Consider the following 16348-nt stretch of genomic DNA (forward strand, 5'->3'; position numbering starts at 1 on the left):
ATTTCTAATGAACCGTGGGAACAAATAAGTATGGATTTTAATATTGGTTTTCCTTTGATCACTAACAAGAATGATATGATTAGGACTATAGTAGATAGATTTAGCCAATAGCCTTACTTTATTGTTTACAAAAAGACATTGATTGCTTATCGAACTTCACGTGTCTTCATTAGATAAGTGTTTGTGCATCATGGTTTATCAAAGATTATGGTTTTCGATAGAGATAGAAAGTTTTGTTTGGACTACTTTGTTTGATAATCTAGTTACAAAACTTGATTTCTCTATTGCTTTTCATCCTGAATCTAATGGACAAAAATCAAAGTAACAAATAGTTAATTCTTGATTTGCTTAGATCATATGTCTCATCTCATCCTAAGTAGTGGTAAGACTTTGCCAACTCCTCATATTATTACTAAGAAAGCACCATTTGAGATAGTCAATGATGGTAAGACTTTGCCAACTCCTATGACTAGACTTTCACATTGTATAGAGGCTGCAGATTCTTTTATTATAGACTTTGACTAAATTCATGAGTTAGTAAAATTGAATATTCAAAAATCTCAAGAAAAATACATAAACATATTAAGTGGGCGTGTTTTATTCAAAGTTTTTAGCCAACTATTCGATATATACCTAGATGTGAAAATGTTATTTTTGCTCATGCTTGTCATTATAATATATTTATTATTGAAGGTATTTATTTTGATAACATGAAAGAAACATCTGAAAATCATTCTAATGTTTTTTATGCATACAACAAGATGAAAGATAATGATTTGTTACCTCATTCGGATTATTCAAATGATGATGGGTTTCTTTTCTTCCAAAAGAGATTATGCATTTCCTAAACCACTTAGGCAATCTATTATGAAAGAATCTCATCAACCACATTTTGTTAGTCATAGAGGAGGAGTATCTACTTTGCAAATACTTGGCAATGATTTGTTTTGGGCTACTATATGTAAAGATGTTAGTAAGTTTGTGTCAGAATGTGTTGTTTGTCGAAAGATTAAGTCATAAAGGAAATAAATTTGGTTTGTTTATGCCTTTACCTATTCCTAATGAACCGTGGGAACAAATAAGTATGGATTTTAATATTGGATTTCCTTTGATCACTAACAAGAATGATATGATTAAGACTATAGTAGATAGATTTAGCAAATAGGCTTACTTTATTGTTTGCAAAATAGGCTTACTTTATTGTTTGCAAAAAGACATTGACTGCTTATTGAACTGCACATTTATTCATGAGCTAAGTGTTTGGGCATCATGGTTTATCAAAGATTATTGTTTTCGATAGAGATAGAAAGTTTTGTAGTGACTTCTGGATTAGTTTCACATTCTATAGAGGTTGCATATTCTTTTGTTATAGACTTTAAACAAATTCATGAGTTAGTAAAATTGAATATTTAGAAATCTCAAGAAAAATATATAGATATATTAAGTGGGCATATTTTATTCAAAGTTTTCGGTCAACTGTTTAATATATACCTAGATGTGAAAATGTTGTTGCTAATACTTTGAGTAAGAGACTTGTCATTATAAAATATTTATTATTGAAGGTATTTTTTTGATAACATGAAAGAAACATTTGAAAATCATTCTAACGTTTTCGATGCATACAACAAGATGAAAGATAATGATTGGTAACCTCATTCGGATTATTTATATGATGATGGTTTTCTTTTCTTCCAAAAGAGATTATGCATTACTAAACCATTTACGCAAGCTATTATTAAACAATCTCATCAACCATCTTTTGTGAGTCATAGAGAGAAGCATGATCTACTTTGCAAATAGTTGGCAGTGATTTGTTTTGGCCTACTATGCGTAAAGATGTTGCTAAGTTTGTGTCAGAATGTGTTGTTTATCGAAAGATTAAAAGTCATAAAGGAAATAAATTTGGCTTGCTTATGACTTTACCTATTCCTAATGAACCGTGGAAACAAATAAGTATGGATTTTAATATTGGCTTTCCTTTGATCACTAACAAATAGGATATGATTAGGACTATAGTAGATAGATTTAGAAAATAGGCTTTCTTTATTGTTTCCCAAAAGACATTGACTGCTTATCGAGCTGCACATGTCTTCATAAGTGTTTGTGCATCATGGTTTATCAAAGATTATTGTTTTCGATAGAGATATTTGTAGTGACTTATGGACTACTTTGTTTGATAATCTTGGAACAAAACTTGATTTCTCTACTGATTTTCATCCTGAATCTAATGGACAAAAATCGAAGTAACAAAAAGTATAATTCTTTATTTACTTAGGTCATATATCTTATCTCAGCCTAAGTAGTGGGATAAGTATCTACATATTTTTCAATTTGCATATAACAATTGTCCTCATATTGTTACTAAGAAAGCACCATTTGAGATAGTCTATGGTAAGACTTTGCCAACTCCTATGACTAGACTTTCACATTCTATAGAGGCTGCAGAGTCTTTTGCTATAGACTTTGATCAAATTCATGAGTTAGTAAATCTGAATATTTAGAAATCTCAAGAAAAATACATAAACATATTAAGTGGGCATATCTTATTCAAAGTTTTCACCCAACTATTCAATATATACCTGGATGTAAAAATGTTGTCTAATACTTTGAGTAGGAGACTTGTCATTATGATATATTTATTATTGAAGGCATTTATATTGATAACATGAAAGAAACATCTGAAAATCATTTTAACGTTTTTGATGCATACAACAAGATGAAAGATAATAACTGGTAACCTCATTCGGATTATTCATATGATGATGGTTTTCTTTTCTTCCAAAAGAGATTATGCATTACTAAACCATTTATGCAAGGTATTATTAAACAATCTCATCAACCATCTTTTGTGAGTCATAGAGGAGCATCATCTACTTTGTAAATAGTTGCCAATGATTTGTTTTGTCCTACTATGCATAAAGATGTTGCTAAGTTTGTGTTAGAATGTGTTGTTTGTCGAAAGATTAAAAGTCATAAAGGAAATAAATTTGGTTTGCTTATGCCTTTACCTAATGAACCGTGGGAACAAATATGTATGGATTTTAATATTGGTTTTCCTTTGATCTTCACTAACAAGAATGATATGATTAGGACTATAGTAGATAGATTTAGCAAATAGGCTTACTTTATTGTTTGCAAAAAGACATTGACTGCTTATCAAGCTGCACATGTTTTCATTAGATAAGTGTTTGTGCATCATGGTTTATCAAAGATTATGGTTTGCAATAGAGATAGAAAATTTTGTAGTGACTTATGGACTACTTTGTTTGATAATCTTGGAGTAAAACTTGATTTCTCTATTGCTTTTCATCTTGAATCTAATGGATAAAAATATAAGTAACAAATAGTATAGTAGTTTATTTGCTTAGATCATATGTCTCATCTCAGCCTAAGTAGTGGGATAAGTATTGTTGTTGCTGATGCTTTTTTGAATATGAGACTTGTCATAATATTATATTTATTATTGAAGGTATTTATTTTGATAACTTGAAAGAAACAACTAAAAATCATTCTAACGTGTTCCATGCATATAACAAGATGAAGGATAATGATTGGTTACCTCATTTAGATTATTCATGTGATGATGGTTTTCTTTTCTTCCAAAAGAGATTATGCATTACTAAACCATTTAGGCAAGCTGTTATTAAAAAACCTCATCAACCACCTTTTGTTGGTCATGGAGAAGCATCATCTGCTTTGCAAATAGTTGGCATTGATTTGTTTTGGCCTACTATGCACAAAGATGTTGCTAAGTTTGTGTCATGATGTGTTGTTTGTTGTCGAAAGACTAAGAGTCATAAAGGATATAAATTTGGTTGCTTATACCTTTACCTATTCCTAATGAACCGTGAAAACAAATAAGTATGGATTTTAATATTGGTTTTCCTTTGATCACTAACAAGAATGATATGATTAGGACTATAGTAGATAGATTTAGCAGATAGGCTTACTTTATTGTTTGCAAAAACACATTGACTGCTTATCGAGTTGCACATGTTTTCACTAGATAAGTGTTTGTGCATCATGGTTTATCAAAGATTATTGTTTTTGATAGAGATAGAAAGTTTTATAGTGACTTCTGGACTACTTTGTTTGATAATCTTGAAACAAAACTTGATTTCTCTACTGCTTTTCATCCTGAACCTAATGGACAAAAATTGAAGTAACAAATGGTATAATTCTTGATTTGCTTAGATCATATGTCTCATCTCAGCCTAAGCAGTGGGATAAGTATTTACATATCTTTCAATTTGTATATAACAAATATCCTCATATTGTTACTAAGAAAGCACCATTTGAGATAGTCTATGGTAAGGCTTTGCCAACTCCTATGACTAGACTTTCATATTCTATAGAGGCCTGCAGATTCTTTTGTCATAGACTTTGACCAAATTCAAGAGTTAGTAAAACTGTATATTTAAAAATCTTAAGAAAAATACAGACATATTAAGTGGGCGTATTTTATTCAAAGTTTTCAACCAACTATTCGATGTATACCTGGATGTGAAAATGTTGTTTTTGCTAAAGCTTTGAGTAGGAGACTTGTCATTATAATATATTTATTATTCAAGGCATTTATTTTGATAACATAAAAAAAACATGTGAAAATCATTCTAACGTTTTTTATGCATACAACAAGATAAAAGATAATGATTGGTTACCTCATTTGGATTATTCAAATGATGATGGTTTTCTTTTCTTCCGAAAGAGCATTACTAAATCACTTAGGTAAGCTATTATGCATTACTAAATCACTTAGGCAAGCTATTATTAAAGAATCTCATCAACCACCTTTTGTAGGTCATATTATTATTAAAGAATGTGTTATTATTAAAGAATCTCTTTTCTTCCAAAAGAGATTATGCATTACTAAATCACTTAGGCAAGCTATTATTAAAGAATCTCATTAACCACCTTTTGTAGGTCATAGAAAAGCATTATCTACTTTGCAAATAGTTGGCAGTGATTTGTTTTGGCCTACTATGCGTAGAGATGTTGCTAAGTTTGTGTTGTCAGAATATGTTATTTGTCGAAAGATTAAGAGTCATAAAGGAAATAAATTTGGTTTGCTTATGCCTTTACCTATTCCTAATGAATCGTTGTTTGGGAACATATAAGTGTGGATTTTACTATTGGTTTTCCTTTGATCACTAACAAGAATGATATGATTAGGACTATAAAAGATAGATTTAGCAGATAGGCTTACTTTATTGTTTGCAAAAAGACATTGACTACTTATCAAGCTGCACATGTTTTTATTAGATAAGTGTTTGTGCATCATGGTTTATCAAAGATTATTGTTTTCGATATAGAAAGTTTTGTAGTGACTTTTGGACTACTTTGTTTGATAATCTTGGAACAAAACTTGATTTCTCTACTGATTTGCATCCTAAATCTAATGGATAAAAATCGAAGTAACAAATAGTATAATTCTTTATTTGCTTAGATCATATGTCTCATCTCAGCCTAAGCAGTGAGATAAGTATTTACATATTTTTCAATTTGCATATAAGAACTGTCCTCATATTGTTACTGAGAAAGCACCAATCTAATATGGTAAGACTTTGCCAACTCCTATGACTAGACTTTCACATTCTATAGAGGCTGGAGATTCTTTTGTTATAGACTTTGACTAAATTCATGAGTTAGTAAAATTGAATATTCAAAAATCTCAAGAAAAATACATAGACATATTAAGTGGGCATATTTTATTCAAACTTTTCAGCCAACTATTCCATATATACCTGGATGTGAAAATGTTATTTTTGCTTATGCTTTGAGTAGAAGACTTGTCATTATAATATATTTATTATTGAAGGCATTTATTTTGATAACATAAGAGAAGCATCGGAAAATCATTCTAACGTTTTTGATGCATACAAAAAGATGAAAGATAATGATTGGTTACCTCATCTGGATTATTCACATGATGATGGTTTTCTTTTCTTCCAAAAGAGATTATGCATAACTAAATTATTTAAGCAAGCTATTGTTAAAGAATCTCATCAACCATCTTTTGTTGGTCATAGAGAAGCATCATCTACTTCGCAAATAGTTGGCAGTGATTTGTTTTGGCCTACTATACGTAAAGATGTTGCTAAGTTTGTGTTTGAATGTATTGTTTGTCGAAAGATTAAGAGTCATAAAGGAAGTAAATTTGGTTTGCTTATGCCTTTAGCTATTCCTAAAGAACCATGGGAACAAATAAGTATAGATTTTACTATTGGTTTTTCTTTGATCTCACTAACAAGAATGATATGATATGATTAGGATTATAGTAGATAGATTTAGCACATAGGCTTACTTTATTGTTTGCAAAAAGACATTGACTACTTATTGAGCGGCACATGTTTTCAATAGATAAGTGTTTGTGCATCATGGTTTATCAAATAATAGTGTTTTCGATAGAGGTAGAGAGTTTTGTAGTGACTTCTGGACTACTTTGTTTGATAATCTTGGAACAAAACTTGATTTCTCTACTGCTTTTCATCCTGAATTTAATGGACAAAAATCAAAGTAACAAATAGTACAATTCTTGATTTGCTTAGATCATATGTCTCATCTCAGACGAAGCAGTGGGATAAGTATTTACATATTTTTCAATTTGCATATAACAACTGTCCTCATATTATTACTAAGAAAGCACCATTTGACATAGTCTATGGTAACACTTTGCCAACTCCTATGACTAGACTTTCACATTCTATAGAGCCCTGCAGATTCTTTTGTTATAGACTGTTACCAAATTCATGAGTTAGTAAAATTGAATATTTAAAAATCTCAAGAAAAATACATAGACATATTAAGTGGGCACATTTTATTCAAAGTTTTCAGCCAACTATTCAATATATTCCTGGATGTGAAAATGTTGTTTTGTTGATGCTTTGAGTAGGAGACTTGTCAATATATTTATTACTGAAGGCATTTATTTTGATAACATGAAAGAAACATCTAAAAAGCATTCTAACGTTTTCGATGCATACAACAAGATGAAAGATAATGATTGGTAACCTTATTCAAATTATTCATATGATGATGGTTTTCTTTTCTTCCAAAAGAGATTATGGATTACTAAACCATTTACGCAAACTATTATTAAAGAATCTCATCAACCATCTTCTGTCGGTCATAGAGGAGCATCATCTACTTTGCAAATAGTTGCTCGTGATTTGTTTTGGCCTACTATACGTAGAGATGTTGCTAAGTTTGTGTCAGAATGTATTTGAGTCATAAAGGAAATAAATTAGATTTACTTATGCCTTTACCTATTCCTAAAATGAATCATCGGAACATATAAGTATGGATTTTAATATTGGTTTTCCTTTGATCACTAACAAGAATGATATGATTAGGACTATAGTAGATAGATTTAGCAGATAGGCTTACTTTATTATTTGCAAAAAGACATTGACTACTTATCGAGCTGAACATGTTTTCATTAGATAAGTGTTTGTGCATCATGGTTTATCAAAGACTATTGTTTTCGATAGAGATAGAAAGTTTTGCAGTGACTTTTGGACTACTTTGTTTGATAATCTTGAAACAAAACTTGATTTCTCTACAGCTTTTCATCATGAATCTAATGGACAAAAATCGAAGTAACAAATAGTATAATTCCTTATTTGCTTAGATCATGTCTCATCTCAGCCTAAGCAGTGGGATAAGTATTTACATATTTTTCAATTTGCATATAATAAATGTCCTCATATTGTTACTAAGAAAGCACCATTTGAAATAGTCTATGGTATAACTTTGCCAACTCCTATGACTAGACTTTCACATTCTATAGAGGCTGCATATTCTTTTATTATAGACTGTTACCAAATTCATGAGTTAGTAAAATTGAATATTAAAAAATCTCAAGAAAAATACAAACATATTATTTTATTCAAAGTTTTCAGCCAACTATTCAATATATTCCTGGATGTGAAAATGTTGTTTTGTTGATGCTTTGAGTAGGAGACTTATCATTATAATATATTTATTATTGAAGGCATTTATTTTGATAACATGAAAGAAACATCTAAAAATCATTTTAACGTTTTTGATGCATACAACAAGACGATACATAATGATTGGTAACCTCATTTGGATTATTCATATAATGATGGTTTTCTTTTCTTCCCAAAGAGATTATGCATTACTAAACCGTTTACGCAAGCTCGTTTACGCAAGCTATTATCAAAGAATCTCATCAACCATCTTTTGTTGGTCATAGAGGAGCGTCATCTACTTTGCAAATAGTTGGTAGATATTTGTTTTCGCCTATTATGCATAAAGATGTTGCTAAGTTTGTGTTAGAATGGGTTGTTTATTGAAAGATTAACAGTCATAAAGGAAATAAATTTAGTTTACTTCTGCCTTTACCTATTTCTAATGAACCATGGAAACAAATAAGTATGGATTTTAGTATTGGTTTTCCTTTGATCACTAATAAGAATGATATGATTAGGACTATAGTAGATAGATTTAGCAAAGGCTTACTTTATTGTTTGCAAAAAGACATTGACTGCTTATCGAACTTCACATGTCTTCATTAGATAAGTGTTTGTGTTTTCCTTTGATCACTAACAAGAATGATATGATTAGGACTATAGTAGATAGATTTAGCAAATAGGCTTACTTTATTGTTTGTGCAAAAAGACATTGACTGCTTATCGAACTGCACATGTCTTCATTAGATAAGTGTTTGTGCATCATGGTTTATCAAAGGTTATGGTTTTCGATAAAGATAGACGTTTTGTACTGACTTTTGAACTACTTTGTTTGATAATCTTGGAACAAAACTTGATTTCTCTACTACTTTTCATCTTGAATCTAATGGGCAAAAATCGAAGTAACAAATAGTTAATTCTTGATTTGCTTATGTCATACGTCTCATCTCAGCCTAAATAGTGGGATAAGTATTTACATATTTTTCAATTTGCATATAAAAACTATCCTCATATTGTTACTAAGAATGCACCATTTGAGATCACTAATAAGAATGATATGATTAGGACTATAGGAGATAGATTTAGCAAATAGGCTTACTTTATTGTTTGCAAAAAGACATTGACTACTTATCGAACTACACATGTCTTCATTAGATAAGTGTTTGTGCATCATGGTTTATCAAAGATTAATAGTTTTCGATAGAGATAGAAAGTTTTGTAGTGACTTTTGGACTACTTTGTTTGATAATCTTGGAACAAAACTTGATTTCTCTACTGCTTCTCATCCTGGATCTAATGGATAAAAATCGAAGTAACAAATAGTTAATTCTTGATTTGCTTAGATCATATGTCTCATCTCAGCCTAAGTAGTGGGATAAGTATTTACATATTTTTTGATTTGCATATAACAACTATCCTCATATTGTTACTCAGAAAGCACCATTTGAGATAGTCTATTGTTAGACTTTACCAACTCCTATGACTAGACTTTCGCATTCTATAGAGGCTGCAGATTCTTTTGTTGTAGACTTGGACCAAATTCATGAGTTAGTAAAATTGAATATTCAAAAATCTCAAGAAAAATACACACATATTAAGTGGGCATATTTAATTCAAAGTTTTCATCCAACTAAGTGGACATATTAAGTGGGCATATTTAATTTTTGCTGATGCTTTGAGTAGGAGACTTGTCATTATATATACTTGGATGTGAAAATGTAATTTTTGCTGATGCTTTGAGTAGGAGACTTGTCATTATAATATATTTATTATTGAAGACATTTATTTTGATAACATGAAAGCAACATCTGAAAATCATTCTAACTTTTTTGATGCATACAACAAGATGAAAGATAATGATTGGTTAACTCATTCGGATTATTCAAATGATGATGGTTTTCTTTTCTTCTAAAAGAGATTATGCATTACTAAACCAATTAGGAAAGCTATTATTAAAGAATCTCATCAACCACCTTTTGTTGGTCATAGAGGAGCATCATCTACTTTTCAAATAGTTGGCAGTGATTTGTTTTGGCCTACTATGCATAAAGATGTTGCTAAGTTTATGTCAGAATGTGTTGTTTGTCAAAGGATTAAGAGTCATAGAGGAAATAAATTTGGTTTGCTTATGCCTTTACCTATTCAGGACTAATGAACCGTGGGAACAAATAAGTATGGATTTTAATATTGGTTTTCCTTTGATCACTAACAAGAATGATATGATTAGGACTATAGTAGATAGATTTAGCGAATAGGCTTACTTTATTGTTTGCAAAAAGACATTGACTGCTTATTTTATTCAAAAAGATATTATTGGAAGGCATTTATTTTGATAACATGAAAGAAACATCTGAAAATCATTCTAACATTTTTTATGCATACAATAAGATAAAAGATAATGATTGGTTACCTGATTTGGATTATTGAAATGATGATGGTTTTCTTTTCTTCCAAAAGAGATTATGGATTATTAAACCATTTACACAAGCTATTATTAAACAATCTCATCGACCACCTTTTGTGGGTCATAGAGGAGCATCATCTACTTTGCAAATAGTTAGCATTGATTTGTTTTAGCCTACTATGCGTAAAGATGTTACTAAGTTTGTGTCAGAATGTGTTGTTTCTCGAAAGATTAAGAGTCATAAAACGGAAATAAATTTGGTTTGCTTATGCCTTTACCTATTCCTAATGAACCGTGCAAACAAATAAGTATGGATTTTAATATTGGTTTTCCTCTTATCACTAACAAGAATGATATGATTAGGACTACAGTAGATAGGCTTACTTTATTGTTTGCTTATGCCTTTACCTATTCCTAATGAACCGTGGGAACAAATAAGTATGGATTTTAATATTGGTTTTCCTTTTATCACTAACAAGAATGATATGATTAGGACTACAGTAGATAGATTTAGCAGATAGGCTTACTTTATTATTTGCAAAAAGACATTGCCTTCTTATCGAGGTTAACATGTTTTCAATAGATAATTGTTTGTGCTTCATGGTTTATCAAAGATTATTGTTTTCGATAGAGATAGAAAGTTTTGTAGTGACTTTTGGACTACTTTGTTTGATAATCTTGGAACAAAACATGATTTCTCTATTGCTTTTCACCCTGAATCTAATGGACAAAAATCCAAGTATCAAATAGTATAATTCTTGATTTGCTTAGATCATATGTCTCATCTCAGTCTAAGCAGTGGGATAAGTATTAAAATATTTTTCAATTTGCATATAACAATTGTCCTCATATTGTTACTAAGAAAGCACCATTTGACACTTTGCCAACTCCTATGATTAGACTTTCACATGCTATAGAGGCTCCAGATTCTTTTGTTATAGACTTTGACCAAAATCATGAGTTAGTAAAATTGAATATTCAAAAGTCTCAAGAAAAATACATAGACATATTAAGTGGGCATATTATTGAAGGCATTTATTTTGATAACATGAAAGCAACATCTGAAAATCATCCTAACTTTTTTGATGCATACAACAAGATGAAAGATAATGATTGGTTACGTCATTCGGATTATTCAAATGATGATGGTTTTCTTTTCTTCAAAAGAGATTATGCATTACTAAACCAATTATAGGCAAGGTATTATTAAAGAATCTCATCAACCACCTTTTGTTGGTCATAGAGGAGGAGCATCTACTTTGCAAATAGTTGGCAGTGATTTGTTTTGGCCTACTATGCGTAAAGATGTTGCTAAGTTTGTGTCAGAATGTGTTGTTTATCGAAAGATTAAGAGTTATAAAGAAAAAAAATTTGGTTTGCTTATGCCTTTACCTATTCCTAATGAACCGTGGGAACAAATAAGCATGGATTTTAATATTGATTTTCCTTTGATCACTAACAAGAATGATATAATTAGGACTATAATAAATAGATTTAGCAAATAGGCTTACTTTATTGTTTGCAAAAAGACATTGACTGCTTATTGAGCTGCACATGTTTTCATTAGATAAGTGTTTATGCATCATGGTTTATCAAAGATTATTGTTTTCGATAGAGATAGAAATTTTTATAGTGACTTCTGGACTACTCTGTTTGATAATCTTAAAACAAAACTTGATTTCTCTACTGTTTTTCATCCTTAATCTAATGGACAAAAATCGAAGTATTAAATAGTATAATTCTTAATTTTCTTAGATCATATGTCTCATCTCATCCTAAGCAGTGGGATAAGTATTTACATATTTTTCAATTTGCATATAATAACTATCCTCATATTGTTACTAAGAAAGCACCATTTGAGATAGTCTATGGTAAGACTTTGCCAACTCCTATGACTAGACTTTCACATTCTATAGAGGCTGTAGATTCTTTTGTTGTAGACTTGGACCAAATTCATGAGTTAGTAAAATTGAATATTTAGAAATCTCAAGAAAGATATATAGATATATTAAGTGGGCATATTTAATTCAAAGTTTTCAGCCAACTATTCGATATATACCTAGATGTGAAAATGTTATTTTTGCTGATGCTTTGAGTAGGAGACTTGTCATTATAATATATTTATTATTGAAGGCAACTTTTTTGATGCATACAACAAGATGAAAGATAATGATTGGTTAACTCATTCGGATTATTCAAATGATGATGGTTTTCTTTTCTTCCAAAAGAGAAGAATAGTTGTTTTGCATCATCTACTTTGCAAATACTTGGCATTGATTTGTTTTGGCCTACTATGCGTAAAGATGCTAAGTTTGTGTCAAAATGTATTGTTTGTCGAAAGATTAAGAGTCATAAAGGAAATAAATTTGGTTTACTTATGCCTTTACCTATTCCTAATGAACCATGTGGGAACAAATAGGTATGGATTGTGTTATTGCTTTTCCTTTGATCACTAACAAGAATGATATGATTAGGACTATAGTAGATAGATTTAGCAAATAGGCTTACTTTATTGTTTAGCAAATAGGCTTACTTTATTGTTTGCAAAAAGACATCGACTACTTATTGAGCTGCATACGTTTTCATTAGATAAGTGTTTGTGCATCATGGTTTATCAAAGATTATTGTTTTTGATAGAGATAGAAAGTTTTATAGTGACTTCTGGACTACTTTGTTTGATAATCTTGGAACAAAACTTGATTTCTCTACTGCTTTTCATCCTAAATCTAATAGATAAAAATTAAAGTAATAAATAATATAATTCTTGATTTGCTTAGATCATATGTCTCATCTCAGCCTAAGCAGCGTGATGAGTATTTACATATTTTTCAATTTGCATATAAGAACTGTCCTCATATTGTTACTCAGAAAGCACTATTTGAGAGAGTCTATGGTAAGACTTTGCCAACTACTATGACTAGACTTTCACATTCTATAGAGGCCTGCAGATTCTTTTGTTAGACTTTGACCAAATTCATGAGTTAGTAAAATTTAATATTAAAAAATCTCAAGAAAAATACATAGACATATTAAGTGGGCATATGTTATTCAAAGTTTTCAGCCAACTATTCATTATATACTTGGATGTGAAAATGTTGTTGCTGATGCTTTGAGTAGGAGACTTGTCACTATAATATATTTATTATTGAAGTCATTTAGTTTAATAACATGAAAGAAACATTTGAAAATCATTCTAATGTTTTTAATGCATACAACAAGATGAAAGATAATGATTGGTTACCTCATTTGGATTATTTATATGATGATGGTTTTCTTTTCTTCCAAAAGAGATTATTCATTACTAAACCATTTACACAAACTATTATTAAAGAATCTCATCAACCACCTTTTGTTGGTCATAGAGGAGCATCATCTACTTTGTAAATAGTTGCCAGTGATTTGTTTTGGCGTACTATGCGTAAAGATGTTGCTAAGTTTGTGTCAGAACGTGTTGTTTGTCGAAAGATTAAGAGTTATAAAGGAAATAAATTTGGTTCGCTTATGCCTTTACCTATTCCCAATGAACCGTGGGAACAAATAAGTATGGATTTTAATATTGCTTTTTCTTTGATCACTAACAAGAATGATATGATTAGGACTATAGTAGTAGATAGATTTAGGAAATAGGCTTACTTTATTGTTTGCAAAAGACATTGACTGCTTATCGAGCTGCACATGTTTTCATTAGATAAGTTATTGTGCATCATGGTTTATCAAAGATTATTGTTTTCAATAGGGATAGAAAGTTTTGTAGTGACTTTTGGACTACTTTGTTTGATAATCTTGGAACAAAACTTGATTTCTCTATTGCTTTTCATCTTGAATCTAATGGACAAAAGTCAAAGTAACAAATAATATAATTCTTGATTTGCTTAGATCACATGTCTCATCTCAACCTAAGCGACGGGATAAGTATCTACATATTTTCTAATTTGCGTATATTAACTGTCCTTATATTTTTTAATTTGCGTATAATAACTGTCCTCATATTGTTACCACCAAGAAAGCACCATTTAAGATAGTCTAGACTTTTCCAACTCCTATGACTAGACTTTCACATTCTATAGAGGCTGCAGATTCTTTTGCTATAGACTTTTACCAAATTCATGAGTTAGTAAAATTGAATATTCAAAAATCTCAAGAAAAATACATGTACGTAAATCATAAATGCAAACATGTCATTATCTACAATGTAGGCGATCATGTACCTCTTCATATTAAGAAAATGAGACTTAATTTTGTAGAAACCAACCCTGTAGTAAAATTAGCTCCTAGATTCTATGGACCTTTCAAGATAATTGCCAAAAAAATTGTATATAAGTTGAAGCTACCTTCTAGTCGGCATCTAATTGGTATATAAGTTGAAGCTATCTTCTAGTTGGCATCTAATTGGTATATTCATAATTCTTTTTATATTAGTCTAGACCTTTTAGAGAATCTCTACCTTCTCATCCTTCATTAGAATAGCCTCCTGAAGTGGTAGATGAATAAGAACATCTTGTGCCTGAGTCTATTGTTGACCATGAGACCATCACTAGAAGCATAAGCAACACTTATGTTAAGGATCTTTGTGACTTTCAAGAATCATCCTATTGAAGATGCCAAATGGATGCCAACAAAGTTTTTCTATTTTTACCAAAATCTCACACTCTTGACATCCACGTAATTGAGGTCAATTGCAACCCGAGCAAGAGGGAATGTTAGTCATAACCTCTATGGGGATGCCATCCACGTAATTGAGGTCAATTGCAACCCGAGCAAGAGGGAATGTTAGTCATAACCTCTATGGGGATGCCCATTATTTTATTTCAGGATATTTTATTTTGGATAGGCCTTCTATTTATCATTTATCAGGATTAGTGTGTTTAATCAGCTGTATGCGCTAGTATGATATAGTTAAGATTAATGTGTTTAATCAGGTGTGTGTACTGACTAACATTATTTTGGATGTAACCGATGATTTATTGGTGGATTATGTGTTAATCACAGGTGGAGCATGTGTTGGACCACTACGAGATATATTGGAAGACATGTGAACACCTTTTATGGTTTCATATCTAGGCATTAATATTCTTGTAAGACTAAGGCCTCATACCTTTGTACGTGCCAAATAATATTTTATACTTTTGGTAGGCCCGACTTTTTAATTGTAGCTTGCTATATTTTTATAGAGCTTATATGCTCAAAAACTCAAAAGCCCTTGTGCTTTGTTTTTTGAAGTTATCTTTTTGAAAAGCAAGCTTTTTCTAATACATATAAATATGGGTGTAGTACAAGGGCCACACTCATCCAGGCGAGATTCAGCCCAATCTTATGTCGATGGTGATCTCTTCTCTGTTTATTTAATTTTATTTATTAAGGTTTATGCTTTTAATTTGTGCAAGTGCTCTAATTTTTGTACTTGAGAATTAGATTTTCTTCTCCAAGTGTCGTAAAGGTCATGACAAAAGTTTCATCATAATCTACTAGGCATAACCTTTTACAATAAGTCCAGCCTTGAACCTATCCACAAATCCATTAGCCTTTCTCTTAACTTTGTAAACCCTTGTACCATTTTTCTTAATGGCTTGAATTTTACCCTGCATGACTTTAACCCAATTTGGATCTTCTTGAATTTTATCTTGCATGGCTTTAACCCAATTTGGATCTTCTTGAGCCTCTTCAAAAGACTTAGGTTCATCTACATATATAGAGAACTAAGAAATAAAAGCTCAGCAATATCTACCGAAGAGATGGTTCTAGCATCGGATTTGGTTCTACTCTGTAAAGGAGTAGACAATATGCTATCTTGTAAGGTGCTTCTAACCCATCTAGGCATAAGCCTAGCTAGCCTCATTGATTACTGATCTTTCAAAATATATTGGTCAGAAGTTGGTGCATCAAGTTCTTAAGCCTTCCCCCCTTTCAACAAACGAGGATCAATAAACATAATTTACTACGTATCAATAGACATTAGCACTGGTAACAAACCATCAAACATATTTGGAGATTCGACATAAGTACGTTTAGT

Source organism: Cibotium barometz, chromosome 11, assembly GCF_041138505.1.
Source record: "Cibotium barometz isolate CiBa-2024 chromosome 11, ASM4113850v1, whole genome shotgun sequence".
NCBI lineage: Eukaryota > Viridiplantae > Streptophyta > Polypodiopsida > Cyatheales > Cibotiaceae > Cibotium > Cibotium barometz.